General features: G+C 49.5%; 1 long non-coding RNA gene across 1 annotated transcript; it reads left to right on the top strand.

Annotated features, from left to right (window-relative positions):
* Nucleotides 1-238: 238 nt before the first annotated feature.
* On the top strand, nt 239-9,693 carry LOC142043157 (uncharacterized). Its single transcript, XR_012653956.1, has 3 exons — nt 239-400; nt 3,736-3,830; nt 6,624-9,693. It is a non-coding gene; the product is annotated as an uncharacterized LOC142043157 (long non-coding RNA).
* The last annotated feature ends 2,172 nt before the right edge of the window (nt 9,694-11,865 follow it).

The raw sequence follows: 11,865 nt of genomic DNA, 5'->3' as shown, positions 1-11,865 counted from the left end.
GCTCCTCCCTCCCCAGCCCTCCCCCCTCAGCCGCAGCCCGCTTTCTAGCACTTTCTGCCGGGACGCGGCTTATATAGACCGCGCCAGCCAATCAGGGGGCAGGACGCGAGGCATGTGACAGGCCCAACGGCCATCTGCCGTGAGGGCCGGGCGGCGCGGGGCCGGGGCCGGGGCCGGGGCCGGGGCCGGGGCCGGGATCGGGATCGGGATCGGGATCGGGATCGGGGTGGAAGTCGTGAGTCTGCAGCTGCCCCCGGGAGCGCCGGCCTGCTCGCAGCCCCGCTCCAGCCCCACGACAAGCTCAGCGCTTCCTCTGCAGGCCGGGCCCTCCCAGCCTGGGCCTCCTCTTGGGTTCCGTGGTGCCGAAGTGGGGCCGTGTGGGAGTTCAGCTTTCCGTGAGGTGAGCCGGGAGCTCGGAGTGCTGTTCCCTGCTGGGAGAGAGAGGGTTCACCGCGGTTCCTCGGGCCTGGCACTGACTTGCTTGTAGGGGGCACGTATCTCCATCATCTGGTTTTGATCTGCCTGCGGTTTGGGAGTGCCTGCGACTCCGGCGCAGTTGCTGCCAGGGCTTGTGAGGGGCTTTCTGGAAGAGCAGAGGGAAGGGTCCTGGCTGCCTGTCACCCAGCAGCGAGCAGAGCTCCAGCCCTTGCTGCAGGGGTCTTGCTGGGACTTGCCGCAGCCAAATGAATTTGCCTTGTCGGCAGTGTGGGAGCATGGGGAAGGAGAGCGTGCGGCGAGGCTCCTTCCCCTGTGCGTCGTAACAAGATGTTAATTCGAGGTTTCTGCAGAAGACAAAGGGAGAGTTGTAGCTGTTTCATTTGGGGGTGGGAGGAGAAACAGCATCCAGGAAGCACCCTCCCTGGGGAGATAAGGGAGACCTGGCCACCCACAGCCCAGGCTCGCCAGGAATCCAGGCTTCCATATGTACAAAGCTGGTGCCAGAAGTGTCATTCCCATCGTCAGCAGGCCACCCCCCCATCCTCCCCCCCGCCACCTTCTCTGCCTTCTCCCTCCTCCTCTTTTCTCTCTATAACCAGCTGACTTTCTTCACAACCAGGAAACAATCAAACAACCTCTTCAGCTGCTTTGGCTCCTCCTCCTCCTCCCAAACACCGCCATCTCCCCCTGTAAAGGATGCTGTCAGTACTCCCAAAGCCTGATGTGCTGTGCAGTGCAAAACTGTTATTCCAGCCTCCCAGTGGGGAATACCCTCTGGGCTGCAAATACCTGTGTTCCGTTAAGTAAATAATCACACAAGATAAAATATCCATCTTGATGGTAAAATGGAGGGAGGAGAGCAAGAATGCAGACCTGGTGAGTAACAGACAGCAGCCCCTGAATCAATATCGTGGGTACTGTGAGGTGGCTGGCAGTTCCATTATGAGCCTGCCCTTTCTCCTGTAGGTATGTGGTAATGCTGGCACCCACAGGAGGACCATTAAGTGCAGAGCCTTTAGAGGGGTCTATGGGGGGGAGCATTGCATTTGGCTTTTAAAAACAGCTTTCAGAAAAAGCAGGGCTGGGAAATGCATTCAGTGCAACTCACCCACCCTCCTTGGGAAAGGCTTGGAATCTGGCCAGCTGTGGTGTTCCAGTCTTAGAGGGGAACGAGGAAGAGGAAGGTTGGTGACCTCAGTGGAGGGAGAGCTGTTCCTAACAGCCTGGAGGACTTTCGGTGCCACTTTGGGTACTAGTCGATGCTGGGCCCTTCAGAAAAGCTGATGCCACTGAAGCACTGCGTAGAGGGAAACCCAGCTGCTCTGGAAAGCCCACTCCCTTCTGCCACTTTCCCAGGGCCACTGAGCAAGTTTATGCTTGAGCCAGGCATTGATCCCAAGTGTCCTGGCTTGCTGCCTGCGTGCTCTAACCACGAGACTGTAGTGCTGCCACCTCCCCTGCAATGAGGTCTCGGATGTTTTATTGCTCACCTGTTTGGGAGACTTCACACATTCAGCATCGAGGCTTATAAACCTACTGAGAAAAGAGAGGAAGGGAAAAGGTGAAGGAGGAGTTCAGCCAAGAGTGAAATACTTGGGAGGTGTTGGAGCCTCGGGCAAGACCTTGCCAGGGTTACCCAGGCCCATCCCAGACCACAGGGGAGGCAGGCCGGTAGCTTGCCCATGCCAGGATCACAGGGAGGGAGGTCTTGGGGCACCTGTGGGACTCTTGGGATGGCCAGGATGACTGGTGCAGGGCAAGCAAAGGATCGTGCCAGGTACAGGTAGGCCTGACGGACAGCTTGCTGCTGCGCCCAAGATTGTGAACTGGAGGTTGAATCAGGGCTGAGAGTCTCCTGGATTCATTTCTCAGTCATTTATTCAGATATAATTGCCTGTCTGCCTGTCTTAAAGCTAATGACTGGATGTGAAGATTTCCAGTTAGGGTTTGTGAGAAGGTAATTACATTGCAATCTCACTGTATGACTATTCCTCGAATGAAGATAAACTTGTTTGAGTAGGTCTGCACATCGCAGGAATCAGTTGTATTACAGAGCCCAGGCATGGCAGGGGAGATAAGGAATGTTTTTGCTGCTGCTTTTTTATCTGCTGACCTATTAAAAGCTTTTCTGTCTGAAAGGAGTGAGGAGCAACCAAAGGGGTTAATCCCACAGCTCCTCACCCCTGATGAACGTGATTTAAGTCTCCTGCTGAGACTTGATCACTTGGTTGGGGTTTAGTGGGTGCTCTTACCTTCTTTTCTAGTAGGTGCTAGTTTGCTTTGTTGAGATGCCCTGAGCTGAGCTCCAGTTCCATGAGACTGACAGACTTTACCAAGAGGGACCCTGAGATGGTGTGAAGGGCATTGCAGATCCGGACAGAAATACAGCTGAGGCCTGGGAAGAAAACTCTGACCTGGGGAAGCGGGGAGAGGGCTGCAGCACAGCACCCGTCAGCAGGACCAGGGGAGCAACAGGCTATTGCTGCAAGTTTTTGGCTATTGGCAGAGCTGTGTCTCAGCTGCTAGCAGGGGGTGCTCCCAGCTGGCATTTAGGTGGTCCATGTAGAGGCAAAGCACACCATCCCTGTGGGTGAAGTCTGTCCCTGGCCGGCATTATCAGAGCCTGCAGATGCACAGAAATTCACCCTGCTATCACAGGGCAAATTAACACACAGCATCCGCTCTAAACATCACCAAGGAGCTAGTAAACTCCAGCAGTAAGACATCCTTCCAGACTTGGATCAAGTACAAGCCTGATGGCTGGATAAAACCCTCTTTCGTGTTCAGGAGGCCCTTGCTTTTTCTAGCACTATAGTATAATGGGGGTCTACATGAGAAAACACAACCTAGTTTCTCTCTCTGCTCCTGTACCAGGTAGACCTGGGATATAAGCATCATTTGAGATTACATCATTTACCCGAAGTCTTGTCACCTAAGGCCACTTCTGGGTAGTGCATATTCAACTGCCTCGCACAGTCAGGGTCCTGCTGCGGCTCCTGACAGTGCCTCGGGTGTGCTGGCTGTCCCATGGGGACAGGAGGAGACACCTCCACTCTCTGCAGGCTTCTGCTGTTCTGTTGCTTTAAAGCTCTCGCCCTTCCTCGCAGCACAAGCCAATGCACTGAGATCATCTCTCGGTCCCATCTAGCTGTTAAACCCCCTCAAATCTTTCTTGCTCAGCAGCACTTCATATAAATCCAGTAATGTGCATATCACTTTGGCTGCCAACTGCTTTTGGGTCAGGAGGGAGGGGGCTGTGTGGGGGTTATTATTACAGTCACTGTTCTTTTTCCCTAGGGGATCCCAGGAAACCACAGGCTGCCTGCAAACGTCTGGAGGATGGAGGCATGTTGGGGACCCCTGGGAGTCAGCTGGCAAATTCGATGCACTGGGTATGGATTAACAACCCATTAGGGCAGGGGCTTGGGGCTGCATTAAACAAATCCTTCCCCTCAGCCTTTGCAAACGCTAGCGATTGTTGCCTTAAAGCAGCGCAGAAGCAAGACAACTTCAGCGCAGGGACGGTGCTTAAGCATCAGGCTCGCACCATTAAATATCAGTGAGGGCTTAAGGGCATTGCACAGCACTTCCCTGAGGGAGATAAATGATTTCCTGGGATGAACCCAACTGGCCCACTCTGTGCTGCATTTGCTTGATGTTGACGCGGCCAAAAGAACACTCTTTGGCATGAATAAAACATGCTGCTTTAGTAGCAGCAGCAACTAGTTTGTCAGGAGGAGCCCCTGACTATGACAGGGCAAAATGTGTGAACCTGTCTTTCAAGGGATCGCTGTCTGGTGGCTTTCAGGAGCACTGTAATCACAATTACCCCCTTTCCTACTGTGGCAGGGAATTTTTATCCTGGTGGACAAGGAAAGAGTCTTCTTATCTGATTTTTCTCTCTTCTGCAGCAATCATTCAGAATTGGTAGCAAAACCCACCCTGGGGAGAGGCATTTTGCCCCTGAGGGCCATTAGGTCCCCTGTGGGGTCATGACCTGTTTGTTGGAGGTCCTTGAAAGGTGGCTAAGAAATGCATATTCAGATATGTGATACGGGAATCACCAGCAGGATCCTTCTTTCCACCAGGGAAAACTGAAAATTGAAAAGATCTGAAAGCTTCTGCTTTAAGTGCAGAGGTTTCTAGCTACGGACTCCAGCTCTGCCACTGGCTTCTAGCGTTAAATTGGAGTGAGTCATGTACCTGCTCCGTACTTCAGTTTGCCCACAGATCTGCATCCTGGAGCATAACTCACAACTTGCATGTCTCAAATACTTTGGCACTTTCATGTGGAGAGGTTTGAAATGGGAAAAATTCACTATTACTAGCTATTTGGATGCAGATTGGCAGCACACTGAATCCAGTTCATCATTCCTTGAATTAGAGGGATATGTTATGTTGAGATGGAAAAGAGAACAGGAAACTGAAAACTGCTGCTCTGATGCCATGGAGTGCTCAAACATACACCTAGTGTTAAGGCGTTGAAATCAACCCTGCTGACATGGGGCTACAAGTGATTAAGAAAATTCTAATGAAGTATTTGCCTCTTGGAAAACACTATTTTATCCAAAATAAAACCTTTGCAAGAAGAAAAATTTAATTTACAGATCAAACAAAAATAGTCCTAATGAAGCAGTGCAGCACAGCTGGAAATTTCCGATCTGATTTCTCAAAATGAATATTAGTATTCTCTTTTTATTTGTAACTTCATGACTTGAAATGTGTTTTATTACAATATTATACTAAAATAAGGTCACTATGAAAAGTTGCTTTTTAAAAAGCAAGCTATTTGCAGTACTTTTATAAATCAGAGGTATCGCTGTGAAAACTCATTCCAAACACTCTTGAGTTTTCTGAAACCTGAAAATGTTGCCACAGCTCTGCGTGGTGTATTTGGGAGGGGCTGGGAGAGTGGCAGCAAGAACTATAAATCCTAGAGAAAAGGGAAATCTTGTTCCTGTGAAGACAGTGAAATTCCAGGTTATGTTTTCTAGAGAAATGTTGGCTTCTACATCATTGTGCCTCTTCAAGGAGAGGGCAAACATCTGTCAGCAATAGCAGGGAATGGGTGATTCTGTCCTGCGGTGTGGCTGCTTGGGGTCCCTTTCAGTACTGATTTTTTACCAGTCTGTTACTCTGATGCCCTTTTTCCTAGGAAAACGATGGTGTGCCTGCATTGTTCCTAGGTGTACCAGATGAGATCAGGAGGCTGTTAACTCTTCTCTGCCTTGCTCTTCAGTGCCCAGCTTCCCAGATGAGGTTTTTGTGATTTGCAAGGGGGTTGAATTCTGCAAATGTTTTAATATCACTGAGCAGGCAGCTGAGGAAAGACTCAGTCAAAGTATAAACAAATTCTAAGTGCCTGAATCAGGAGAATGACACAAACTAACCCACCCCTTAAAGTGCCTGTGACCACAAACCACATCACTGCAGAAAAGGAGACACACTTTTCTTTTCTTGTTCTAAGTCATAAAAATTACTTACCAAGGTGACAAATTTATGGCTGCAGTAATTACATGATTACTTTATTATGTGCCACCAGTGTGAGAAAATATATATTAAAAAGTCACTTACGTCCAAACCGAAAGGGCCAGCAAAGAATTATTGGAGGCAGTAAATAAATGTGACGTACAATTATTTACTTGGTTGGAAGCTAGAATTTCAGATTGAAAACCAGCAGTCACGTTCAAAGGCTTTAGGTGGTGGTGGCAGCAGGTTGGGCTGGGACCTGCCTGTCCCCGCTGCAGTCCGGGGGGTAGAATGCAGCTTCTGGGCAGGTGGGTGGTAGGACCTGACAGCATCAGCCTGGTTGGACTTTGAACTCTCTGGGGCAAGTCCAGTCCTTGGGGTCTGTGCTCTAATAGAGTCAGCACTCCTCGTTCAAGGTGGGAACAGGGTGGCTCTCCACGCTGGAGAGGAAGGAGCTGCAGCTCGGTGCTTGTCACTATCCTCCCAGGCTTTCCCTTCTCCCAGCAGGAGCAGGAAGAGGAAGCCCAGCTCTGTCTCAGTTCTGGTCCTCTCCCATCTCGCTCTTCATCAGGAGAACAAACCCAGGCTTGGCCCTGCTCACAGCAGCAAGGTTGCAGTTTGGCTGCACAACTGACGAGCTTTGAGGCTCCCAGCAAGAAAAAAAAAAGTCCAACTGAAATGTTGTCTTGAGACTTAACCGCATTTGTCTTTTCCAGGGTGGCACAAACTGCAGCTGTGAGAACGCATCCTGCAAACATGAACTACCACCTTATAGGGCTGAATGCCAGCAAGCCAGTCAGAGATGGCCGGGAGGACCGGGAAAGGGCACATGGTGGCTGGAGCAGAGGAGAGGGGCTCTGGTTCCTCACCTGGCCCAGCTCCGAAAGGCTGAGTGTCACCAAGCCCTGAAGCACATGGTGTTCTGCATCAGAGCAGCCCCGTTTGTGGCAGGGCTGGACCTTTAGCTGTGGTGCAGTTTCACACTGGTGATGGCAGCCTGCCCCTTAGTGTCTGTACAGTCCTCAGAGCGCTCGAGCAGTCTGCAGTTACAATTACATGTGGTAACAAGTTAATCTGATCTTTAATATTTTTTCTGTTCTCATTTTGTTGTCTGTAAAAGTAAGTACTTCTCTCCTAATGCTCAATTTTACCTTCATCGTGACCCTCAGAAGACATTCTGTAAAACTTTGAAAGTGCCTCTGATCTCCTGCAGCAGCCAGCTTCATTTGTGACTACTGTTAGATAGCAGACTTAAAACAAAGTGATTGAAAAATGGGGGGGGGGATATTTTTTTTTCTAATTTACTGCTAAAACATGTAATCTGGGTTCGGAGTGCTACCTTTACAAGATGAGGGTTTCTCAAGGACCTTATGCATAAAGTTTACCTGTACTGAATCTCTTCATTTCATGAGGAGAAACCAAGACCTCGAACTCTGATCTAGGAAAGTAAAAAAAAAAGGTATGAAATATAATAACATCAGTAGGCTCTGCAAGGGTATTAGGCCTGTCCATCCTGGTGTTTCTCTTATCCTTTGGGCAGGTGGGCAGTGAGTGAGCCAGCACCAGTTCCTGCTCTTCACACCTGCACGGTGCCCTGCTGCTCAGGCTCCCAGCGTTGCAGGGGAAGGTTTAAATCTTGCCCCTGCCAAAAACTGCCTTCCTTCAGAGACAAACAGCCTCCTGGAAACACTCCTCATCCTGATGGCAAAGTTGATTCCTAAACCTTGCATTAACATACGTCCAAGTCTATCACTTGAGTTTAAACTAAGCTGACAGACTCTGTCTTCAATATATGTGCAAAGACTTTGATTTCAAAGGAGCTGCTCAGTGTGTGTCTAGATGGGCAGAGAATAGAAAAGTTCACAGCGATGTTGTGGTGAAGATGCAGACTGTTGGGCTGCTGATCTCGATCTTTTTATTGCCCTTTTATGGTGGTTTCACATGGTACCCTTTTTTTTTTTTTTTTTTTCCTTTTTCTAAGGGGATTTGCTTCATTTGTTGGTTAACAGACTCTGGGTAAGGGTGAGGATGCTCTGGAGGTTTTGGCCTGACAGACTGCAGCCACAATGTTGCTCTGAGCTGTCTGAGCTATCAGATGCTGTTGATGCCTCAGGTCCTAGCCTCACAAATGCCCAATATCCTATCACGTACAGGCAGGGCTGAGACCAGACAGGAGCACAGGGTGGCAAAATCCAGGGAGAAGGCTGTGGGAAGCTTTAATTACCTAGTTGTCCCAGGAGGTCCCAAGTGCCCCACATACTAATTGTTAATAAATGTTCATGCTGAGTAGCTTTTATTTTTCCAGTGAGATGGAATAACAGGGAAAATATGTGAAAGTCCCTGGACTTCAAGAGTGTGTTTTTCTTTCATTTATATTTACCTAATTATGCTGTCATAGACTGCTGAAAATTATACCCTCGGCCCCCTCCCCGCACCCCCAAAATGACCAAATAAACAGAGCAGTGACTCTGACTGTGCCAGACAACACAGTCGGTGATAAAGGAGAGATGGAAGGGATGGTTCTGGCAACCCAGCACCTCCGAGCAGGGGCCCTGGGGTCAAAGAAAGACCTGCATTCAGCCCCAAAGCTCGCAGTCCAATGCCCCTTCCCTTAAGCAGTGCTGGGCTCCACAGGCACATCTGCTCTGCTCTACTCCTTGAGGAACTTGTGGAGAAAAGTGAGAATGGAGAAGGTCAACCAAGAGATGTATTTGGGATTGGCTGTGTTTTCTGGATGGTACCTTGGCTGTTCCTTCATAGCCTCCTGACAGCATGCTACAAAGTGATGTTCTTGCAAAGGTTCTCACTAGGCCAGATCTAACACTAATATCGCACCTGGGAGGCCTCAGCCCACATCACCACTGTGTATCGAGTTCCCATAGCTGAAAGGACCAGTGACACAGGACAGACCGAGCGCAGGGAAAGCGGGATGCTCTCAGAGCTGCCATCCAAGCTATGGCCCCTGTCTGAGTTACATCCCAGCTGTGTGGGAGGTGCCACCTCTTCTCTGCTGCTGTGTGTTGTCTGTTTGGCAGGAGAACAAGCTCAGGCAGATGTCTCCACACCCGGTGTGATTTAACCTAGGGTTTCCTCTCCAGTCGGTTGTGCAGTCTCTACCAGCCAGTCAGACTGAAACCGTCGGATGAGGATGATAGTTCTATCAGGTTCTGGGTAAGCAGCTCACTTAGCTGCAAGCAACAGCTGGGGCTCAGGTTGGATCCCAGGCTCTTCCTGGGATCGATGTGCTTCTAATTTGAATAGGCTGCAGAGAAGTTAAAGTGATTCTGTCCAATTAAGCTATGGAATGAGGAGGTGAGGCTTCAAGTGGTCAGAGGAGGGAGAGCTCAGGCCAAATCATTGATTGCTGGGTTTGTACGTACTTCGTGCAAGCTCTCGGTGGGGCACGGGGCATCCTAGTCTCACAAATATTTTTTTCTCAAGGAGAGCATGAGAAAAGGAAGATGTGGAGATGGTTGTGGTCTGGGCCACACAGGATTCTGGTAAAACCAGGAGAGAAGAGAGCAGAACTTTGAGCAGAGCTCTCCATCACAGGGCTGCGGTCCCTAAGCTGAGACCGCTCTGTATTCACATGAGAACGGAAGTGGCCCGATTTTGGCTTGTTTAAATTACTGCTGTTTCCATGTGTACTCTAGCAGGGCCTGGTTTATAGTGATCCTAAACCAACAACAAAACTGTAATTATAACCTAAACTAATCAGCGGGGGAAATGGCTGTTCCTTTAATGCTGTGTCTGCAGAATCCATTTTTAGTCTGTTGTGCTGAGACAATAAACTCCATAAAACAGATCTACTCTACTGGCTGGCTTGGCTGTGGTGGATTCAGCACCCGTGGATGACTGTGCTGTGTCAGATGGGGACTTCTGTCTGCAGGCTGACGCTGTGCTCTGAAGGGGATCCACACGGTGCTGTAGCATGGTTCGGTTTTCAGTTCCGAATGGATAAGCAGGGGCATGGTCCTGCATATGCGGTCTCCTGAGAGAAATCTGTCTTCTTTCAGAAGACCTCATTAAAGTGAGTTGGTTGAACAATGACCACAAATAAGGCATGTCCTCTTCCAGAGCGATATGGAGATCTGCTGGAGACGGGTGTGCTCTATCACAGGGTGAGGATGGATGCTGTCTCTTCAAGGGATGTGCCCTGCAGAGTATGCCGTGCTCCAGTTTGATTTTCCTCCTCGTTTGCAAAGAACATGACAGGCCAAGCCTCTGGTTTTACAGAGACTTGGATGACAGGAGAATGCAAAACCCCAATCTTGACCAGGATTTTCCTGTGTTAATTGGGTACAAAATACTGGTTTTACTCCTCCATAGTGTGAATCACAGTTCCAGCCCAGGAGATCGATTTCCACGTACAAACATAGCCTAAGGTCTCAGGATATCCTCCCTTTATTGCAGCTCTGGCCAATTTTGTTCTTGAGATAGAAACTGATGGAGAAAGGAAATGTTAAATTTGTGTGGGAGGTGACTAGGGCCTGTTCAGAGCTGGGCTGAGGGTTTTGCAGGCAAAGCCATAATTGCCACTCCAGTGATAACAAGAAAGCCTTAGCACAATTGGCTTCAAACCCAGTCAAAAATTAAGCTTGTTCTAAAAGAGCTCTGTTTCATTTAATCTACTTTGTGGCCTTCATCTTGCCAAGACCGGGATGATTGCAGCCCACCTCAGTGCTATATATATTCATTTTTTGCTGTGACAAGATTCATACAGGTGACAGCTGCCGAACGGGCCGTGCAGGCAGGCTGGAAGTGGTGTTGCAGATTCTGCCACGTTGTTGGTGCACCTCTGGCTTGTCCTGAGAAGGGCCTTTTGTTTGGCAAGCAGGGAACAGAGCAGTCTCCTCCTGTTGGGTGTGGAATATGCAATTTGCTTTTCTGGTTTGAGATAAGTAAGCATCTGCCTAAATATTTGCATGATTTTCTTCAATGCAACTAAGAATTTCTTACAAGCATTGCAGGGTTTTCTCTCCCCGCAGCCAGGTGATGTGGGGAATGCTGTTACTTTGCTGATGACCGTGGGTAGCGGCACACACTGCATCGTGTGGGTGCAAAGCAGCGGCTCGCCCCGCCGTGCCTGCGGGTGCAGCTGGGCTGCACATCTGGAGCAGGGGAGCACTCCCTGGTCCCCTTAGCATAGGCACAGCCAGCCAGGCAAGTCGCTGTGTCGCTCCCCAGCACCACGCGGATGCTTCAACACGTGCTGCCTCGATGCGTTTCAAACACGGGGAATGGGCTGTTGAGGGTAATCTGACTGTAGGGCGCTGCCACTCCAGGGATCTTCCACACACATTTGCTGAAATGGCCTGGTCTCTCGGAAAAACTCACCTGGTGAGCCTTCCAGGTGTCACCTGGGGCTTTGCACAGTGGCCTCGGCTGAGATGGAGCTCCTCCGGGGAGGAGCTGATGGTCTGGGCCCTCGCCTCTTCCCTCTTCTTTGGGAGCCGTTATCACCAAGGAAAGATGCTGCCCCTCGGCCACTGGTACTTAGATACTGTCAGCACATCAAGTGTTATACTGCACATTTTAAATTACATTTAAGGCAGCAGAGCATGTGGTTCGGTAACCACAACTGTGTGGATCACATAGGACTATAAATATAAATGTGTGTACATATATATATAAAGAGAGAGAGAATAGGCTCGGCGAGGAAGAGTACAACCAGCAGTGGGATCACGGTTAAAATCCAGTATATTGAAATCGATTTAAACCACAAAGTGCAACAGGAAGTATTATAAATACAACAGTTAGCTATCACAGCCTACTTTGAATGGAGCTTTAGGAAACCTTGCCTGAGTTTCTTTATGCGTGTGTGCCATGCAGCTTAGGAGACATATATTCGTCTCTGAAAAGCCACGGTATTTTTTCCACGTGCTCCCTAGCAGCACCGGGGCGCAGCGGCGCAGAAGCAGGCCTGGCACCGTATTGGATTACTAAAGCATTCCAGCC

Source organism: Buteo buteo, chromosome 22, assembly GCF_964188355.1.
Source record: "Buteo buteo chromosome 22, bButBut1.hap1.1, whole genome shotgun sequence".
NCBI lineage: Eukaryota > Metazoa > Chordata > Aves > Accipitriformes > Accipitridae > Buteo > Buteo buteo.
Note: the sequence above shows the minus strand (reverse complement) of the source record. Positions and strands in the feature narration are given on the sequence as shown.